Source organism: Cyprinodon tularosa, unplaced genomic scaffold (assembly GCF_016077235.1).
Source record: "Cyprinodon tularosa strain WSP-4 unplaced genomic scaffold, ASM1607723v1 ctg185, whole genome shotgun sequence".
NCBI classification, from domain to species: domain Eukaryota; kingdom Metazoa; phylum Chordata; class Actinopteri; order Cyprinodontiformes; family Cyprinodontidae; genus Cyprinodon; species Cyprinodon tularosa.
Window position 1 is genome coordinate 1315267 of NW_024038643.1, and position 23041 is coordinate 1338307.

At 38.6% G+C, this 23041-nt stretch overlaps 2 protein-coding genes across 3 annotated transcripts in view; one reads left to right on the plus strand and one right to left on the minus strand.

Annotated features, from left to right (window-relative positions):
• The window catches only part of dock1 (dedicator of cytokinesis 1), a 305990-nt gene that overhangs the window by 121742 nt on the left and 161207 nt on the right, over window positions 1-23041 (minus strand). The gene's annotated exons all lie outside the window — the stretch shown is intronic.
• Window positions 8135-23041, plus strand: part of LOC119781921 (inhibitory synaptic factor 2A) — a 41057-nt gene continuing 26150 nt past the window's right edge. The window contains exon 1 of the mRNA XM_038282564.1: window positions 8135-8606. The gene's annotated coding sequence lies outside the window, so the exon portion shown is untranslated. The remainder of the gene's footprint in view (window positions 8607-23041) is intronic.

Below are 23041 nucleotides of genomic sequence, written 5' to 3' on the forward strand. Positions count from 1 at the left end.
AAAAAAAATATAATAATAATAATTAAAAAAAATTAACCGATTAATCGATTAATCGAATCGAATCGTGGTGTATTCTTAAGTATCGAAAATAATCGAATCGTTGGGTCAGGAAATCGATACTGAATCGAATCGCCATGATGGATGTGATTTACACCCCTACTGCCGACATGAATGACGGGTGCACAACGCCACGCTAGCGGTAAATATATGTTCGATTACTGGTAGCTATGCTAAAAGCAGCCTAGCTTAGCTAGGCAAGCTAAAGACAACCTAGCCTAGCTAGGTAAGCTAAAAGCAGCCTAGCCTAAAGCTTTATTAAAGTGTATTTTTTGTGATTCACAGGAAGCATTATGCCGTCTTAACAACTCGGAGACTAATTGCAGGCGCTATGAACCGGAGCAGGGGTAAGGTTTAAAGAATATGCTTTCATTCTGCGGTAAAAGGACATGGATACGGATGGATACTGACCATAGCTGTACTTTTTTTTTTTCACAGACTACAGTCGTCTCACAATGAGGCGGTGACCTCCTATTTGCTCGGATTTGCACGATGTTGATAAAGACGACATTGTGTGTAAGTGACTTGTTTTAATGTTTTCTCCTTCCTTGTTACTGTGACTTGCGTTTGATTTATTTTTTTTTTATTCATACCACTCTCATTTAATTGTTTTCCAGCTGCCTGTAAGACGTATTATGAGACGGTATGCAGGAGCTTCAGATACACGCTGCTAGCCAGCACGCTGCGTGCTGAGGCTGCCAGGCTATCTGCTCGGAGTCGGGCCAGAAGAAAGAGGGTAAGACTTTATTTGGTGACTATTTTTCAGGTGCATTGATAGATGTGTTGTGTCCATATGCAGTGCGCTGATTCATTGTTTTTTTTCAGCTGCTGAAGGCGAGGCAGAGTGTGCTGGCAGATGAGGAAGTGGAACTCTGGAAGTCCGCCACCGTCGACCTCATGTCCGACAAAGAAGATGGCGTCGTCGGCGGTGTCTCTGGATGGATTGTACGGTCGCCGCCATTTCGTAGGCCGGATCTCACTGAACTCTGTGTTAAGCTGCAGTCCCGGTTAGAAGCGATGCCGAAGTACAGGGCCACGCACAGTAGGCGTCTGCACATCGGACCTGCCTCGGAGGGAATGCTGCCTGTTACCTCCAACCCCGAGGAAGCAAACGGACCGTTCACGGAGTTGTAATTTTTAGATACGCATGTGTTTGGATACGCGTTGTATATAGTTGTGTGTGTTTTAATAAAGCTCTTTCTTTGCATAAACAGCTTCCTGGCAAATCTTCATTTCCTGTATAAATTCATGTCCTTGATGGTAGCATAATAATTGTGTAGTAGTGTAGGATAACATAAATACACAGCATATGAATGAATAAAAATATGAAGGAATAAATATATGAATGAATAAATATATGAATGAATAAATATATGAATATATATATATATATAAATGAATAAATATATATATATATATATATATATATATATATATGAATAAATATATATATGTAAATATATATATATATGCCAACCAATCACGAGCGACTTTACTTGTTTAAAAAGAAGTGGTTCCGTCCAATACTCAGTAAGAAAATTAAAGCCTGGCGTGGCCACGTGTGGTTTTGCTGCCAATCACGAGCGATTTCACTTGTTTGAGAATAGTGGTTTCAGCCAATACTGAGAAGGTTATTCAAGCCAGACCTGGCCAGCCGCGCGGGTTTGCTGCATTCATATGCTAATTAGGGCCATTAGTACAGCTGATCGCTCTCCACATACGTCACGGTCCGTTTCCGACAATTTGTGGCACGACAAACGCGGACAAGCACGGGTTGCAAATTGTCGGAAACTGACGAAAATCAGGCAGATCTGCGGGAGTTTACGGGGGTTTACGGGGACGAAAATCTCACTTTTCATGCAGTGTTTAGTGTACTTCTCATGCTTGTGTGGTGATGGAATTTCTAATAGAAAAATGGGGTTCATCTTCATTTCTTAATGATTTTTTAAAGATTACGGTGATGAAGAACAGTCAACAATGAAGCTAAACCCAGAGCCATTATTTGAAATTGAAAACATTAAAAATAAAAAACAGGTACAAGCTGACAGACTTATATTTAAGTAAGTTTGTTTATCGATTTCATTCAATAAGTTGTTGGTCGGCTTTAACCAATCTCCCTGAAGTGTGTTGACCAAGTACATCTGCCTGCATCTTTGCCATTGGGAGATGCTTCCAGGTATATATATTGATTTACATATATATTTACGAGTGAGGAAGGAATGGGTGAATATATACACTATATTGCCAAAAGTATTTGCTCACCTGCCTTGACTCACATATGAGCTTAAGTGACATCCCGTTCCTAATCCATAGGGTTCAATATGACGTCGGTCCACCCTTTGCAGCTAGAACAGCTTCAACTCTTCTGGGAAGGCTGTCCACAAGGTTTAGGAGTGTGTTTATGGGAATTTTTGACCATTCTTCCAGAAGCGCATTTGTGAGGTCGCACACTGATGTTGGACGAGAAGGCCTGGCTCTCAGTCTCCGCTCTAATTCATCCCAAAGGTGTTCTATCGGGTTGAGGTCAGGACTCTGTGCAGGCCAGTCAAGTTCATCCACACCAGACTCTGTCATCCATGTCTTTATGGACCTTGCTTTGTGCACTGGTGCACAGTCATGTTGGAAGAGGAAGGGGCCAGCTCCAAACTGTTCCCACAAAGTTGGGAGCATGGAATTGTCCAAAATGTCTTGGTATGCTGAAGCATTCAGAGTTCCTTTCACTGGAACTAAGGGGCCAAGCCCAGCTCCTGAAAAACAACCCCACACCATAATCCCCCCTCCACCAAACTTTACACTTGGCACAATGCAGTCAGACAAGTACCGTTCTCCTGGCAACCGCCAAACCCAGACCCGTCCATCAGATTGCCAGATGGAGAAGCGCGATTCGTCACTCCAGAGAACGCGTCTCCACTGCTCTAGAGTCCAGTGGCGGCGTGCTTTACACCACCGCATCCGACGCTTTGCATTGCACTTGGTGATGTATGGCTTGGATGCAGCTGCTCGACCATGGAAACCCATTCCATGAAGCTCTCTGCGCACTGTTCTTGAGCTAATCTGAAGGCCACATGAAGTTTGGAGGTCTGTAGTGATTGACTCTGCAGAAAGTTGGCGACCTCTTCGCACTATGCGCGTCAGCATCCGCTGACCCCGCTCCGTCAGTTTACGTGGCCTACCACTTCGTGGCTGAGTTGCTGTCGTTCCCAAACACTTCCATTTTCTTATAATACAGCTTACAGTTGACTGTGGAATATTTAGGAGCGAGGAAATTTCACGACTGGATTTGTTGCACAGGTGGCATCCTATCACAGTTCCACGCTGGAATTCACTGAGCTCCTGAGAGCGACCCATTCTTTCACAAATGTTTGTAAAAACAGTCTGCATGCCTAGGTGCTTGAATTTATACACCTGTGGCCATGGAAGTGATTGGAACACCTGATTCCAATAATTTGGATGGGTGAGCAAATACTTTTGGCAATATAGTGTATGTCTGCAATACCAGGTGTATGGATTGTTGTATGCATCCAACTTCTTTTGTCCCTCTGAAGTTTTGAAATTTCTTGGTGCTGCTGACATCTAGTATGTAACCAGAGGACTCCTTTATGTATGAGGCCCCAGAACTGGCTTGGCGAGAAATATGTTAATCAGAAGAGCAGCCAAGAGGCTTATTCTACGTCTGGAGTATCTGCAGAGATTGACAGCTTAGGTGAAGCCCCAGTAATGACACATAGTGGAGGCTCATCATAATATGGGAAAGCTATTCAAGTAGGAGCTGATGGGAGGATTATTGGAACTACTGGCACGGGAATCCTGAAAGAAAACTGGAGTAGTAGTTTAGGCCCCGTCCACACGAAGTCAAAACGAACACGAAACGCTGATATTTTCCAAAACGTTTGCCGTAAAGACGGAGACGTAAAATAAATGTGAGCGTCCACACGAATGCATGAAAACGCTGCAAAATGTATGCAAGGCCTGTAAGTGGCGCTGTGGTGCCAAAGCAAAAATAAGCGACGAAATGTTGGGCATGGCACTAATATTTATACATGGTTGCCCTGCGGGTCCATTTTCGTGGTTAAGTCAAATTCAGGTGCTGAACTATGTCGTCGATATTGCTCTGTTCTTCCTGAAGATATTCCAGAAGAAGAAGATTCTGTTGTAAGCCCGACAGCAGGGTGAGTAGCATTAGCAGCAACTGCGCCATTGTTGTTGTGATGTGTCGCGCATGCGTGTTTAGAGGCGACGCTATGACGCATGCGTGTAAAAAAAAATATGCGGTTAGAGCGTAAAGATGGAAACGCGAAAACGGCGTTTCGAAATCTTCCCACTCTGAAGGCTGAATAAAAAAAAAGATCGTTTACAGACCCCCGAAACGCCGGCTTTGTGTGGATGAGAGGCTGGTTTGGTGAAAAATTTGTGTGTTTAGGCCAGAGTTCGTCTTCGTGTGGACGGGGCCTTAGATTCTCCTTTTTGTAATAGAACGGCCTAGTCCAAGTCCAGACCTTAATCCAAATGTCCTGTGACAGTACTTAAAGGTTTTGTTTTTCAAAGATACTTGACATCCAGTTGGATTGAATTTCACTGTCTTGGTTTGCTAAGTAGATGGAGATATAATCCATCAGATTTATAGAATCCAGCAAAATTTGGTTTCAGATTATTGTTGTCCTTTTTGGCAAAAAAAGAGAAGCCAAAACAAATAGTCTGTTTGCTTATTTCAATTCATATTTTAAACAATTTATGCATTAATTTGTTTAAGCTATTGCATAGATTCACATTTAAATAAGCAGAATGTTCTATACAATATTTTTCAAGCTTTCAAATACTCCTCTTTGATGCATTTTAAATGAAAATACCTTTAAGACTGGAGCAGAAAGGGACACTTTACCTTTGACATTTCTGGTGGACACATTATAGATTTCCTTCAGTAGCAGAGACTTGCTAGGGCAGTGCTGCTGCACACGAGACACATCATACAGCCTCTAAGTTTACTCACTCTATCTCAAACCCATACACACACAAAAGAGCTCTTCCCCTTTCTCTGTTAGTGGCGCTGCGACACAAAGCTAGAATCAACTGACAGCTTCATTCATCCAGGACACTAAATATTTGCATGAAGCAAATTGCTAGATTGGAATCTAGCTTTTCTGTTTGGATACCATTATAAATGTTGTGACAATAAATAGTTAAATATAAAAGTAGAATGTCCTAAAAGAGATAGTTGACTACCTTAAAAAGTGTTTAATTATCTATGTTAATTAACTCAACTTTATTGATCTCACATTGGAGAAATTTACCTCCGCATTTATCCCATCCCCTTGGGGAGCAGTGGGCTGCCATTGTGTGGCGACCAGGGAGCAGTGTGGGATTAAGGGTCTTGCTTAGGGACTCAGAGTGGCAGTCTGTGGGAATGGGTCTCGAACTCAGAACCTCAGGAGTCCAAGCTCTATGCCCTAACTACTAGGCCGCCACTCCCCCCAACATTTATGGAAATGTCTATAGAACTAAAAAGACAATTAATTACTGGTCGACTATAAAGACCATTATTTTCCAGGCAGGCAGCTGAAATAAAACACAGGAAATCTACTAATGTAAGCAACTTACAGTCATTACAAGTGACATCAAGCTACCGTTAAATCTAGTACAAGACCTAAACGTTGACATTGTTCACTGTGACATTATTGCTGAAATTATTCGGCTTTCTCCTGTGCTGAAATTACAGCCTCTAGCAGCTTGGCAGTGCAATAACAAAGCTTTGAGCTAGACATGTTATTGTCAGTCTGAAAAAGAGCAAGCAGTCTATAACAAGTGTGCCGTGCTGTTTGGCACCTGGTACACAATAATGCAGGAATATATATATATATATTTTTTTTTTTATCTTGAAAGCTTTTACGAGTGCTGCAGTTGGTTAAAGATAAGTTGAAGAGATTCACGATGAATTTAAAACATAAAGGAGTGAAATGCGAAAAAACTTCCAAAATGTTATGTTCTCTTTATATTTCGCTGCAGTTCATTTACAACAATCAAGATATATAGTCCCTGTTATTTTTCAGTTATATTTAGGACTTTTGATACCCATTTAAGATACAATTAGAAAGAGCTTTACTTAAATTCTATTAAAAATTATAGTTTTTTCCCCCTGTAACTAAGAAAACAGACAATGAGACAAAGCTCCCCCCTGTGCTGTTAAATAAAAACTTTATGAAGTTGTTCACACATACCGACGCATACACTGTGCAGCAGCTGCTGTCTGTAGAGCTGCGGCTCATTACCATGAGACCTGAGGCTTCCAGCAGAGCCTGGGTTTTCCCCAACACAGAAGTACAGCTCTGTCTCTAAAGGAGTCGGCTGCTTTTGCACAGATCCACTCCTACAGGATCAGGATTTTGCAAAGGGAATTCTCTCTACTTCTGCTTTAGGGTTCATATTCTGGTCTTTTATTGTAAAATTCAAACAATAACTAACTTTAATTTTTCAACGTTCTTATCTTCTTTCTAAAAGATAAAAAAAAAACATAGCAATTCATTGAAGATATTTCCAAAGAGCTCTAGTTTTGTATAGGACCAAGACTTTTTCCCCCTGCCTCTTCACCTTGGCTCGGCAGGGGACAACCTTGGACTCTGTCGTGGGATTGGAGGACGGGATAAACAGGCTCATCACGCTGGGGTGGGGGTGTTTAAGTGAGGGCTTGAATCACAATGTGGTGCTTCTTAAATGTTGGCCTAAGTTCTGTGTGATTGTTCTGGGCTGGTTGTGGGTTATCGGGATTTGGATGGGGGTCAGGCGGATAAATTCAATTCAGTTCATTTATATAGCGCCAATTCACAACACATGTCATCTCAAGGCACTTTACAATTCAACCAGATCATACAATAAAAATGATAAAAAGTTTTCCATCTAAGGAAAACCAGCTGACTGCATCTACTCATTGACTCGAAGGCAATGCCTTACACCAAACATGCTTGTAACGACAGTGGAGAGGAAATACTCCCTTTTAACAGGAATAAACCTCCAGCAGAACCAGGCTCAGTGTCAGTGGCCATCTGCCGAGGCCGACTGGGGTTCAAGGAGGCAGAAGCAGAGATACAAAAGGCAACTGTCAACCAGCTCCACAGGCAGCCCCATCCAGGGAAACACACAGCCAGGCAGACAAACTCCAAGCCAGCTCCCATGTCAGAGGATAAAGAGAGCACATCCAGCCAGTCACAGTCAGAGAAACAGGACTACACTAAAAAAAAGCCAATCTCCAATGGATGGACTATTGGATAAATGGAAGGTTGGTGAGAAGAACAAGGAAGGGTTGGACAGATGGATAGATCATCAGATCAAAGATGAATGAATGGCGTGATAGATGAAAATGTCCAAAGTTTAGAATCACATAATAGGAAATTTAATCTAGAGATAACAATATTCTCAACATTCTCCACCACTTTTAAAACATCTGGAATTTTTTAGAAATTTCCTCTAAAGGAACCCAGTTGCTTATCTCTTCCATTCCTCGTATTCCGCACATCTAATTAGTTTTGCAAAGAAAAACAGATTTCCTGGTGCACAAACAGGCGTTAACTATTGCTTCGCCTAAGGCAGATGGATAAATAGCTGAGAGGAGATCAGGCAAACAAGCTCCAGAGAGCGAGGGACAAGCAGATGGAATCATCTTCCCACACGGAAGGAGAAGAGCTCTGATGAAGAGGAAAAACTGCGATGGCAGAAGGTGAACCGTGTTGTCATGACACTCTTAAGACTGATCACACCTGACAAGCACAGCTCTATGGAGATGTAAGGCAACAGCAGAATTAAGGAAACAGGTGTGCAAACAAACCGGCATGTCAGGAAGACATCTGCTGTCGCTTTTGTTGGGAAGACGCAGAGACAAAGAGCAAGTTTGGAAATCAAATAAAAACTATGATGAACTGAAGTATTTGTGAGCGCTGAGAAGTTTAGGAAACTGCCAGATGTAGCCAAACCTTGAATCTCTACATTACCACCCTAACTCCTCCCTTCAACTCTGCTTTCCATTCTCCCTCCCCCTTTCACTTAATCTCTCCCTCTCTCTCTCTCACCCACCTTCATCCACACTCAGACACACACAACAGAAACAGAGGAGAAAGCAAGAGAGTGGAACTGCGGCGGCATGATGGGGATATTCTGTCTGCGTGGGATCCGTCACTGAGGTGTCCGGAGTTCTGCTACAGCGTGCGCAGCTCTATGTGTGAGTGTGTGCGTGTGTGTGTGTGAGAGGGGGTGAGTGTGAGTGTGCATGCATACAGGCGTGATTGAGTGAAAGCAATTGACACCGTGAGAGGGGGGGTGGGGGGTGGGGGGGGGGAGTGTTGACTCAGTCCGGACGCCACAGGATCAGAGGACGCGGATGTGGGACAACTACTCCCAACAGCTGTAGCCGCTGCTCTGCATGCCTTCACGCCCTCTCAACTTCTGCCATGGAAAAGCCTCTGCTTCCAGCTCGTCTCTAATCCTCTGAAGGGAAACGGGCATGCATCAGCGCAAGTGGGGATCTAGGCTATCGCATCTTTTACGTCAGCATCTCACAGTCTGAGGTGAGTTGCTGCTCTTTGGTCTCGTCCGCTCTCATGTTTCATCACTCATTCCTACAAACGCAAGAAAGGAAAGTCTGCTCAAGCAACATCTGGATGGTGGAGAAATCCAAGAAAATCGAAAAGCTGGGAGGGAGGAAGTCTAGAATAGGTACTAAGGAATATATTTACAGAAGATTTCCTCTGAAAGTCATCTGATAAAAGAAAAAACAATCAATGTGTGCAGAAGAGAGAAGTACATCTAAGATTTCAAGCTAGGGTTAATTTTGAAAAGACGCTTAGGGAAATGTATTTAAGTCGTAGAATTTTCAAAAAAAATACTTGAGGTCAGCCTACTTGTATCGAAGTAGATTTTTAATCATATTGTGAACTTGACTGAATCAGCTGAACAGATAAAAACAGGAATTCCTAAATAAACTGCCAAACCAGCAAAACATATACCTTATACTGTAAATGAAGGCCACAGTTTTGTGCAGCGAACAAAAAAGGTTATGAGAGCTGCATTTAAAATAGAATACAGGCACCTTCCTATGGATCAGAAATAGGTGGGGTTTGCAGATGTGTGGCGAGGGATGATGAAGAGAAAAGCTTCACGTGTCCATTGTCCTTCAATTGCCACACAACAAAACCAGCAAGAGCCACAATCATCCTCTCAACTGTCCTCCTATCTGTCGCCTTGTCTCTCTTTCAAACATGGCTCTCATCATTACTCTGATAGCGTCAATAACCCTCTGCTCTATTTCACATTCAAAAAACGTAAGACTTTTTTTTTTTAAAGGTGGAAGGCAAATGAGATGTGCACCAATATTTTGTGCCTGAGAAACTGAGCAGGAAAGGCTACAGATCCTTGTGCTACTGGTTCAGCTTCACACTCAGCACAGATTACTGACAGACCTTTATAATGACAGTTAAACCTGTCCTCAAATATAAGTAGGTAAAAAATGAAATAAAAATGAAAATAGGAAACATGGTTGAAATAAATTGAAGATTAGGTGTTAAAGTCACAACATCTATGAGCCTGAAAAGGTTTGCATAACCAATGTCTGAACAGTGAACAGTGGTGAACTTTCCTCGGAGCAACTCCCATAATTACTTCTAGAGTGCATCAATTATTCCTTCAGGAGGAAACATAGAACATCTTGACACAGCAGACTTCCCTCGCCTTAGTTACAGTCAGTGTTCATGGTTCAGCAATAAAAATGAAACTGGCCAAAAATTTACCAAAAATCATCAGGATAATTTCTGAATTTATTCATTTGTTTTAATATGACAAAAGTGGAACTTTTTGGAAAGTGTGCCTCCATATATTGGATGTTAAATAAAAGAATACCAGAAACAATATACAGACAGTGAAGCATGGTGGTGGTAGTGCCATGCTATGGGGCTGTGTCTGATCTGGAGTTCAAGGACAGTTGGGTTACATTGCAGTATTGTTACAATGCATTCACCAGTGAATGCCTGACCTTTAACAACCCATTCTTGCACGGAAGCCAAACAAATATTATGGGTTAAAGTTCCAGTTTCGCTATGTAAAAGACTTGCTGTAAGCTAATTCAACCAATGCAACAAATTCCTTTAGAGTTTTATAATTTATTTCCCCACAAAACCTGATTTGAAAAGAGAAATCAACGTTTTATAACAAGTTTGCTTTCTTTTGCTCTTTTTTTTTATATATATATATATAACGTGGATAAATTTGGCTGAGGCTTTAAAATCCAGAATAAAATAATAAAAAAAAAAAGCTAAATCAGAAGAAATCTGCAAATAGGCAAAGACTTTTTCACACATCTGTAAAAAGAGCTTTTAAAATCCGCCTGGGAAAACTGTCCAAATGAAGGTTGAAGTGAAGCTTCACCTCCCATGGCCTCATCCTCGCCGGGACGGATACTCATTCATCCAGAAAACAAATTACTGCCCTATGAAAGAATGACTGCTTCTGGAACAAGCCAGATGTTGCCTTTCATGTGCTAATAGGATTATTAATTAAGAGTCAGTTTTTTTTTTATCCAAGGGAGGACCACGCAGCTCAGGTGAAACGTTCATATGGGCTGCCGAGGGGGGAGTGTGTGTTTGTGTGGATTTTTGTGACTGATGTCGTACATATTCACGCCTGATCTCACCAGTGTGTTAGTGTGAGCTGAGAGTGTAAAGCATGTGTTTCGCTCTGCTTCGTGGTAGGGGCCCAACCAGCTGGGTCTACAAATTGCCCCGAGGCAGATGAGGAGTATCCGTGGAATTTACATCTTTAAATTAGACGACATTTATTCAAGTTTGGATAAGTCAAAAAATATATTTTTAAAGACAAAGTAAGACCAACACACCTGACCAAAAATAATTAACCTTAACTGCTTTCTAAGATGAGAAGTTAAGTAATATCCATAAATGTGAATAGGTATTTTGCCTCTAGCCTGCAAATCCAGTGTTTCAGAGCAACTGAAAGTATTTTCAAAGTCGCTTAATCTCTGTTTTACTCTCACATTGTGTTAAATAAGTATATTTACCCAAAGTTTGATGTGGCCAACATATTTGTTAAATGTCTGCTAGGTTTAGACGGGATGACTGTGCTAAACATAAAATGAGGTTTAGGAAAAAAGATAAGGTTTTAAAAACGCATCATTTTTTTTCCTTATGTTTACAATACAATGAAAGAGATGTCAGAGTGATGGCAATTTTCTCTAACTGTGTTAGGCAAGAATACCTAAAGAGGTACCATATGTCCCATTTGCACTACCCTTCTAAAACCCTGCTGACAGTGGGCACAGTAACCGAGATAACTGTTGAGTGTATACGGAACACAACTGAACCGGACCATGCCAGACACATCTGAACAATGCTAAATCTACAACTAGTTCAACAGCAGGGCAGCTGTGGCTCGGTTCTTCTGATAACAAAGAACATATTTGATTAGATTCAACTTTATTGTCATTACACAGGTAGAGGTACAAGGCCATGAAATGCAGCTTAGGTCTAACCAGAAGTGCAATAGCAGCAAGTGCAGGATAAATAATGGTTGCATTAATACAGGACATGGGTTTCGACTGAATAAATATAGAGATGAATACCATTATAAACAGAATTTTACTAATAGATTTGTCCTATGAATAGAATATATAGAGCAGACCATATCCTCTCTTTACAGTCAGGTCCCAGTATTTGCGGTAATACACATAAGTTGCTTGCCAACTGCCATAAAAAAAGAGAAGAACTGTAAACAACAATCGAAATCTTCTCAACACTACACTTTATAAAATGGTTTCAAAAGAGCATGCTGCGACGCCGAGAATGCCTTATTCGCCTGAATCCCGAAAACAACGAAATATCACAATCATAATCAAACATAACTTCTTGAATGTTATGGACACCACCTTTTTGATTTGCTTGATTCTCTCCTTCAATCCTAGAGAGCTGTAGTACCGTAGATCATCACTATGAGGCGAGGAACCATGCTAGCTTGATGTTTAAACGATCGTAAGAACCAAGCTCGGCACGTTGACTGATCCAAGCTCAGTCCAAACCGGGTACGGATCGGTTTCAGAGGGTAGTGTAAAAGGGGCAATAATCTGTGCAACAAGCTTAATTGAGTGGATGTCTGTACTTTTGCATTATTTAGTTTGTGCATTGAACTCAACGTAACAGTTAATTAGTTTAGAAACCCTTATTATAACAGCAATCATTAATAAAATTATTTAGCAGCAGTGAAGGTATGATAGACTTCAAGACAGGTTATAGTTTACATTATTTTGTAAAGAGGTCAAAGACTCCTTTCACCACAAATGCCAAGATTGCTTAGCACAACATAATGCACATCTGTATTGCAATGGAGGCATATTTGGTGTGTTAAAAGAGAAGAATGAGATATTTTGGCTAAAATTGGAAAAGCCACTACAATCATAAGGAAAGAAAAATGACAAGATGAAATGGAGGAAGGAAAGGATATGGTGTTGGGGAGCAGGGAACTGGTAGCAACTTTTAAATAAATTTATAAATCAATGACCTGAATTTTAAACTACAGTATATTTGATAAAAGAAGCACGTTTGTCAAATTTTGCTGTGCTGCTGCATGTTTTGGGAATGAAGTGGACGGTTTTATTAACAGCTCAGAGGCTATTCTTTGACACAAGCTATTGATCCCAGCAGGTGAAGAAAAGAGTGCAGGTTCAATATCTTTGGAGCCAACATGTTAATCATTGACCAAAGACGTGTGTTTGATCTATAGGCAAAACTACAAAAATCTCATACATCTAAGATTACATAACCATGTCACACAGATGCAATGAAAATGACTTCAGTGTTGCCCTTTTGATCATCTAAACTAGGGCTGGAACACTTCATCGGAAAAATCAATTAATTAAATAATAGTCAACTAATGCAGTAATTAAGATTAATAGTTAAATGGAGTATAGAGACTCTTAAAGATGCCTTTAGCTGAAAGAGAAACCCACTTAGAGCAGTAAATATATAAAAAATTGTAAAAAAAAAAAAAAAAAAAAAAAAAAAATATATATATATATATATATATATATATATATATATATATATATATATATATATATATATATATATATATATATATATATATATATATATATATATAAATATTTTGCATTTAACAAAAAGAAAACTTTTTCATCCATCAATTTGCTCCAGAACTCCTCAAGTAGAAAAGTTTTATTTTCACCTGTTTTAATTTCACCTATTTGGCTATCCGATTATTAATAGATTAGTCGAAAAAAATAATAGACTGATTAATCCATTTTGCTAAATAATCGTTAATTCCCTAAAAATCTACAAGTAACTAATAGACTGAATAAAGCAATATGAAATGCAGAATCATACAAGAAGAAGATGCTTTATGGATTTTTAAACTGAACTCATCTGCTGTCAAATTGCATCATAACTTTCACCAGAATTACCTGAACTATATTGATCATGCTTTAATACATGAAATCGCCATATTTTCAGAAAATAAACAGACTTTTAGCTTTGACCTGCAAAAAAGCTACATGAACTAAAATAATATTCCATACAGCAACAGAAAGGACAATATAAATTGCATCTGAATGCTTTGGTTGCATAATCATGGCTCCTCTTTATGGTTTTTTATTAGATTTTTTTTCTGTCTTAACAGCTTACCTGTTTATCTATCTCCTTGTTTTTATCAAAACATAATTGTTTAATTATCATTTACATGATTACTTCTTTACTTGCACAATAAAAAATAAGCATAAGATTCAGTTATGGTGACCCAAAATATATCTTTTTCTGTTTCTCTTTCCAACCATATTTTACTATTGTGCTTAGATCTTGAGTCGTTGCGTCATCTCCCTTTTTCAAATCAGTCTCTTTCCATTTTAGTCACATCCACCTCTGCACCATCCAAGCATAGTGACAACTCTTTCTTCCTGTACCTGTTCGTTCCAGTCGTCTCCTTTTTTTCTGCTGTGTTTCTTCTCCATGTCTGTTTTATTTTTATTTTTTGCAAGAGATGACTATGTGAAAGCAACAGGGGAGTTCTTTAGTTACGCATCAGCTTTGAGGCATGGGTGAAACTTAAAAGCAAAGTATAGAGGTAGACAGGCGAGAAGGGAGAAGGCAACAGAGAGGAAGATGAGAACATGAAAAGCATAAAGATACGAAGGATAGATTGTTGTGTCACAAGATGAAGAGCTGCAAAAAGGTAGAACCATCAGATGCATTCTGATTAGAGGAGGCGCCCACTGCAGAATACAGCCTCTCCTCAGGTCTGCTCTTCCATCTACAGCAGACTGTATGTTCGCTGATCTATGGACAGGCTTCCTGAGAATTAATCAAAGTCTTAAGAACCCACCTGGGCACCAGTGTGACATATACGCTGAGTAGCAGCCAGGAATAGGGAGGAACCAAGAAAAACAAGCTGCATTCAGCAGAGACCAGGTGAGTAAAAAAATAATCAAGCTACAATGTTCGTCGGCTAGAGTCCAAGGATGACAAGAGTCCATAAATACAGAAAAACATTCTCTTTTGATGACTGGAACTTCAAGTGGAAGTAAGGGAGGAGAACAATTTTGCAGTTTAGTGTTTAATATTAAACTACAGCAGCAAAATAACAAATAAAATGGTGGAAATATGCAAATAAAACTAAATAAAAGTTTAAACATAGATGGTGGTCATCCAATGAATGAAAGCAGAAACTGAACATGAATAGATAGGTATAAGTTTCCCCCAGATTTGGGTAAAACCTTTAGCTTCCGTTTCCTATCTGAATGCTGACAATCCAAAATCTGTTTTATGTGAATACAAAGATGACGTCAGCCATGTTAACCCTAAGTGCCTAAGCAGAAAGAGATTGGATCTCTTCTCTTGTTTCTTAAGGAGCTTTCTCCTGTCATCTAAAGGGCTCCTTCAGTTCTAAAAATGGTTAGAAGTAACAGGCTTATCGTCGTTTTACTACTTAACTCAGGTCACTAAAGGAGAAAAGAAGCAGAATATCGTCATACCATATTTAGCTGGAGGATCTAAGAAGCCAAGGATTTTCTGAGCATAATATTCTGATGCATTTTTAACTCAACAACGCTCTTAGACACAGACCAATTCGTTAAAAAGATGAATCAGTCTCTGTTGCAGAAAGAGATAGATATGTTCAGACTTCTATACCAAAATAATTTAAACGGTAGCTAAAAATACTGATCACTCGACATAAATTGATGAGGTAAAGAGTCAAATGTTTATTTACATCTCAAAGGGATGCAAGTTATCAATAAAATAGTTGACTGACAATCAAACAGTTAATTGGAAAGCGACCAATCAGGTTTTCTCTCTTATGAAGAGCGTCTTTTCATAACATGGGGGGCTAGATATTTTTTAACAAGTGAAACTTAAAAATGGTCTCCTGTACACTGTCCAATTTGCATTACAAGACAAATATATGCACCTTTCTGGAACAAGGTGTGGTACCAAAAGATTGCAAATAAACGTCCTCTAATGCAAGTTTGACAGTGTGCAGGAATTGTTTTTTAAATTATGACAATTAGTGACTTCAAGGGCTACAGTCGTGTGATCGGTTGGACTATGATTCATAAGCCCAACATCCAACCTGTCTTCATAACTAAAGATGCTTAATGATGGACAAGACATCATTAAGAAACATTTCTTTTCCTACAGTATTTTGGAAGTGAGGACTTCTTAAAGCACAGGTTCAAAATACTAAATGCTATACTATATGATGGATGTCACACTAACAAAGTACTGCTGTGCACGTATCAGAACAAAGACCTCTGCTGCCATCCTTTTTCATTCTTTTTTTCTCTCAGTAGTCCAGCTAGACTATATGCATAAGACTAGAATTAAACTGCTAGAGTGTCTGATGAATAGAAAAGGCAGTAATCAAATACCTAAGAATGGAGCTATCCATTTTTTGGACGGTAGAACAGGAAATAGCTGTGCTTTCAGTCCTTTACATGAGCAAATAGCTTTTTGTTGACGAGCTTTTGAGCTGGACATTTATTTTTCTCTACCAGTTAAAACATATTATTTGCATAATCATAAAAAAGAGTGGGAAAGGGGTTAAAAAATGTACAATATGTAAACACATGAATAACCAGAGAACTTCGTTCTAAGACTTGACGCATGCAGATGTTACATTGAGATTTTAAAATTTAGACATGTCTTTCTATAAATAATTTTGTTTCAATAGAAAACAATCTTGAGGGCGTGCAGATGACGTAGTGGATAGTGGATAGTGTCCAAGACCCGGGTTTAAATCCGGCCTGTGGCACATTGCCGCATGTCTCTCCCCCTCTCTCATACCCCCTTTCCTATCAGCCTACTGTCAGAAAAACGTGCCACTAGTGAAGTAAAACAAAAAAAAAACAACAATCTAGTACTTATATCCACTCTACTTTACAGCGACCTATGCATAATGACAAAATTCAAGACTTTAGCCTGAGTAAAATCCCACTTTTGATAAAAATTACTTCAACTGGAAAAGTTGAAGTTGGTTGCAGATTTGCTTTCTTTTCCCAAATAACTTTGTCCAACGTCATCTTTTCTTTCAACAGATCCTTACTTATTCTGTTTCACATAACCCTACAAGAAGAATATTTTCATTAGTGTATATTATTTTCCTTTCATTAAAAAACAAAAAAATCTTAATCTATTTCCTAGGTACAAATCACTAAAGTCAGATGTTTCAAATGGAAATCTTGATGTTTTCAACATTTCCAGTAATTACTCTTATATGAAATAATAATAATAAAATGTCTTTAAGCAAAGCAGAAAAACAGAATGCTTGGACAGACATTGCTGAAAAGACAATCCTCTAAAAGTTTGCAACAGTACAATATTCAGGCAATTGCAGCACTGAATTAGCCTGACGTAGTCCTACTCAATTCTAGTCAGAATATGAGTCTGATACTGCTCCATAGAGCTGTGATTATGGGGCGTGTTTTGAACCAACCAGGAAAAAAAATGCCTCTGCACTCAATTGGATAGACCTACAACCAATAAGAGCAACGGAGTGCGTGACGTATGTTAAGCGAGGCATAGTTGTTGTCCACAAAAATCAAAGCGTGCAGTTGCACGCCTAGAATAAGAAGATGAGCCTTGATCGCGTTTCTCTGCTCCTCTTCTAAAATTAATTTGCTGTCGATATCTTCTAGAACAGACCTAATAGCAGAATCTACACACCTCAACTCTCCAGCAGCAGCCATTGTTGTTGTCACCCAAGCGCGCTTTGGTCACGTGGTTGATTACGTTACTGTTGATCATCTGTCCATCATCGTATAAAGCCCGCCCTGAAAATTTGATTGGCCCGCCAGATATTGTGCAAGCATACTCGCTCCACTACTGAGCAATGCCAGACCGAACTTCCCGACCTCAAACATTGTGGGTGGGACTAAGTTCGGAATGGCACCCAGGCTAGCACTGGATGCCCATCTATATTAAATCACTGTATTCATGTTTCCCCTCATAAGTGATCTACAGTCATTTTGTTCTATGTTGTACGATAATAGCCATAAACCAAGGCTAACCATGTTGACTGGCACAGTATATTTCAAGAAAGCAAAAATCCAGATGATTATTTAACACTGTAAAAGACCCCAGCAACAGATTTTTTTTTTTTTACTGCCTAATTACTGGATTCTTTAGGAGACAAAACAAAGATGTTTCAAAACACGACAAAGCCCCATGTAATTATTAGCAGAAGCTGACAAAAGAGAATAAAAGAGGAAAACAAAACAAGAAAAGATAACAGTGGATTACTAAGGAGATGGGAACCTCCATAATGTGATGATGCTGTAACTTCTTCATGGAGTATCTCAGCTCTTACAATAAGACAAGGGGGAATTCTTATCATGTATCACAGAGTCAGATTAAAGCTCATTTTGTTCTTGACCTACATAACTTTACCTAATTATGGACTTTAAAAACCTCCATACTCATTAAGTACGAGATTAACATGCTTCTCATTTAAAGATCAGGGGTATTTACATATTAATATGTACTTTGACAACAGGCGTTCCACATAATGCAGTGATTCTGGCAAATGGAACAAGTCACTGCTTTTCTTTCAGTTCAAAAGACAAACTGCATCTGGAAAATGCATTTTCCTAAAGCTACTGGCTTTAGATAATCGTCACGCTGAGTGCTAGATATAAATACAAAGGTGCTGTTCATTGGAGCACAGAGTGTGTGGTGCCGCCATCTTGATGGGGAGGACTCTCCTCTCTAAATGCATGACAGCTTTTTATAACAAAGAGTTATCAGCAAAACATAATCAAGTTTTCAGTTGATACTTAAGAGGAGAAAGTTTAATTTTCTCAACACGTATGACATTCTGACTTCATGAAGTGGTTTCATTTATATTCATGGAGTAGTTTCATTTTTTTAAATTTATATTCTATATTCTATATATATTAAGACAATTGCTGAAATTATTTTAGATTACCCGGTGCATGGTCTACATTATACATTCACAGGTATCTTATTTAGCAGTATTTGAAGAAAGTGTTTCATAGAAAAGAAAATTAAATATGAAAACAAAACATCAAGAGAAAAAAAGTTGTGCGTTGAGCATTATTTTTATAGATGTGTCATTAATCAATCTAAATAAAGAATAATATAAGGCTTTTGAATTTATTTAAAATCACATCATCTCTGCTTACAGAAAAAGTGAAAGTCAGACATTTTTGCTTCTTTTTTGTATTTAAATCCCATCAGATCACAGTGAGGATCTGTTTCCCAAAACAAAACCAAGTAATACAACTGAAAAACACAACTAGAAAACAAAAAGTATTTCAAAAGTATTTATTTTCTTGCAATTAAATGCTTCAGCAACTCAACTAGTAACAGACCTGCACTGTAGGCTAGTAATTCAGTGATATGAAATCCATCAGCAATGTTATGCATCAATGTAATGCAAAAGTTAGGGAAGGATGTTTGCATGTTTTATGCGGTAGTCATGTTTATATTGGAGTTTGAGATCATGTCTGTTTTGAAAGAATTAATTTGATAGATCAAGAACATTATCTAAGGACACATTTCATTTTATATCCATGATACAATAACATTAGCATGGTCCACAACGGCAGTTCTAAACCAATTTTACAAGAGGGGGCAGGTTAGGACCATTGTTTTTATGTTTTGTTGTATTATTGGCGCACAGAGGAAAAGAATAAACTACAAAAAATAGGGTTATAATTCATCTTGGCTTGAAACAATGAATTAGATTTATCGATTATTGAAATAATTGTATAATAATTATAACTATAGAAAAATTGTAAAAAAAAAATAAAAAAAAAAAAAAATATATATATATATATATATATATATATATATATATATATATATATATATATATATATATATTTATATATAAACTTTTTGCATTTAAGATTAAAAAAAAAAAAAAAAAACTTTTTCATCTGCCTTTCCAGAACTCCTCAAGTGGGAAGGTTTCAGTTTCAACTGGTTTAATTCTATAAAAAAAAACTTCTTAGAGGAACATTTTGCTATCAGATTATTAATCAAGAAAATAATCCACAGATAAATTGATTATCAAAATAATATTTAGTTGCAGCCCTAAAACTAAATCAGTCACGCTTTAGAGAAACTGACCTAGTAAATAAAGTTGTGATCCTACTTAAACAAATCTGACGCTAAAGGTGCAACAAACCTTCATGTTTAAATCATTGTTAAAGTAAACCTGTAAAAAAAATGCATCTATTTGTCGTAGGGACCAATCAGTTCCAGTTTCTATGACAAAACCTATTGTCATATAAACTAGATTTGGAAACATGTCTTCAACACATAACAGAGACCAGGACTATTCTACAGCGGGCCCTGTTGGCCTCTCTGGAACCGCCCATAATAGTCCAGGCACTGGAGCTAATTTTCCAGATTGGAAAAGGCATTTTTAGCTCCAGATGAGTAAAAAGTCCTAGGACTTGATCTAAAGCAGAAAAGCCAACCAACAGTCATTTTGTATAAAATATTTGCTGTAGAACTTAGTTATAGCTTACCACTCATTATTAAGAACGAGGTCCTGATTAAAAGCAAAGAACAAAACCCCCAGTGCTCATATGTGAAATTATGTAATCAGGTAGTGTAAGTAAACAGCTTAAGGTTGTTTCACTTGCTCTAAACTGCCAATGCAATATTTCCACAGTGTTTTCTTCACAGTCTTTAGTTGTTAATAAAAAAATAATGAAGATAATGGGGAAAAAAAGCTTGCCAGAAACACACAGTTATAAGCTTAAACAAGGAGACTGCTGTTGCATTGCTGCCTCTAATTGACATGTATAGCCATGGTTCCTGCGTTTAATAAATTCGACTTTGTGATGCATGTTATATTAATGGATTTTTTTCCTTTGGTGGAGCTGGAATGATAAAACAAAATTAGTCAGCCTAGAAGTTATGGTAGACGCTCCATCCCCTCAGGTTGAATGAGGACACAAAATTTTGCACATTTGAAAGTTTCCCCACAGGCAATTCAGGGGAGTGATGTCCACAGCACTTTTGACTCATGTGGAGTTTGAAAAATGCAAGTAATGAGAGGTCATTCTTAATTCAAGGTGTGAGGTCTACAGTGATGATAAGCACTGAGGGAAAAGGGATTTTTTTTTTTTTAAAGTAATGTCCTAGATTGAACTTGCAGTATTTCATAGATATATATTGAGGACAAATGAGCTGTAAAAATCTTAGCATCTTCAAAGAAATGCCTTAGGAGCTGACAGGGACACGAGCTGTGCCTCTAGAACAAGGTCAGATGTGAGCCTGTTGATGTGTTAAGTCATGTGGATGTGACTCCATGAGGTCTGTTTTTGGTGGTCTCTCGATAGAAAACAGTAGGTCAGTTTACTTGACAAATATGCCCTTAGATGTTTAAAAAAAAAAAGAGCAGACGCATCATAAAAAAGGGGTCAGCTGTCTGAACCCACGTGCTGAATTGGGTTGTTTATGGAAGAGGCCATGGGTGGTGTTCCAGCCAGAGCTGAGATACGAGCACTGCTGCGGATGTCTGAGTCTGGATGCCGATGGGGAGTAAATCAGATATGTGAAGCCTGGGACACTTCATTTAGCCTACGGTGTTAATGTGTCAAAAAGGATTACGTTCCAAGGCAAATATGATACAACTGCACATGCAGGGGATTTGCTTAGAACAAGAAAAGATCCTTAATGTTTTAGTCCAAATCTGCCATTTTGGAAACAAAATTAAGTATTTTCTAAAATATTAATCGGAACATTAAGTGTAGGGTTTAATCTTTAACCAGCCCATAACCGTGTATTTTACAGGGTGCATTTGGAGAGTGCATGTCAGATGCATTTATACTCCTATTGAAAATGTCACCATCTGCACAAACATGCAGAGGGAGCGGGCAGCGAGAGATCAGGAGAGCACACAGTCTTGCAGATGAACAGATAAAAGCTGCAGATATTCAAACAGACAGACGAACAGAGAGAAATCTGCCTTTCTTCGAACAGAAAGGCTTTGCATGCTGGGAAGTCAAAGTAATAATTAGAAAATGAATGGGGTTCAGACGGCCAGCCTGAATTCTCCTACTTTACATTCTAGTAACTCTCTACTTTCACAGCTCAATCAACGTAATGGCCAAACAGGCCAGGAGTCAGTCAGTAATTATATTCATACTTTACAATGGACCACCTGCTATTTTTTTTTTTTTTTTTTTTTTTTACAGTTCACAGGTTTCCCAAAATCAGCCTATAAAAAACCCATAACAGAAACAAATAGCTTGGTATAAAAAATTTTTTTACAACAAAAAAAGTTCTTCGACTTTTCACACTGGTATATCAGCAAGACAATATCTATTTAAGCCATTCGCCATTCAGTTAAAAATGAAAATAAATATGCACGGTTGATTAAGCGTCAGGTAATGAAAGCATTATCAAGAAAAAGTCCAGTATTTAATAAACAAAACAAAAAAAACTGTGGTAGTAAAACAAAGTACGCAAGCAACCTTTAGCTAAATCAGTTTAAGCATTAAAAACAATATATTGAAAATGGGTTGCATCTGCAGTTGGGGCTAAAACAATCACCCCAAAAGACTTATTAAGGGCCTTAACGAAAGATGTCCAATTCCTTCAGTTAAGGCATCCCTGAACGAGAAATATGATAAGACCACTTAATCTAAGCAAAGCTGAGGTAGGATCGGACTGCAGCACTGACGTCCATAGCCCTCTTCACAGATGAAAGTAATCTGAAAATGCAGAGTCTGGACAAGAGTGAAGACTCAAAATTAAGCCGTTATCAATCCAGTGTGAAGATTTCACTATTAGTGATGATTAGGAGAGCTTTGTAATCCGCTGGCATGTGTCCACTGTTTGTAATCAAGTCAGAAATAAGCTCAACTGTCTGAATATTGTAGACCACAATGCACGCTTCCCCTCAATGACTAGCTTTATGGAGCTGCTGATTTTATTTTCACACAGGAATTGGCAGCTCCTGCCAAAAGTACTAATTCCTGCTTTATTTGCATTGGTCTTTCTGTGGTTGGCTGATCCAACAATCTGTGAAAAACACTACAGCCAACAATGCAGATAAACTTGAGTACATTAAAACCTCAGCAAAGGCCTTGGATGATCACCCTCATGCTTTGTCGCATTGATGTGGTAAATAATGCAGAAGGGTACCAGAGCGCATGAGTGCATAACCTAAATAGTGTATAAACACACTTTGAGTTTCGTAAATATGTTTCCCAAATAAATTGGCAGAGATAATCCCTTAAAACAGTTCGATCTTTATGTTATCAATAATCACAAGCTTAATTCAGTGAACTAAATGTTGTGATGACTTAAACACTCCTGTATGTGAAAGAATTCGGTGCTGTGTTATTACGTCCTGCATTCTCAGTGTTACCAGACTGAGAACAATCATTCTCACAGCTTCCAATACGTTTGGTGCTTTTCAACATCATGCAGGCATCCTGCAAAATGCATCCTCA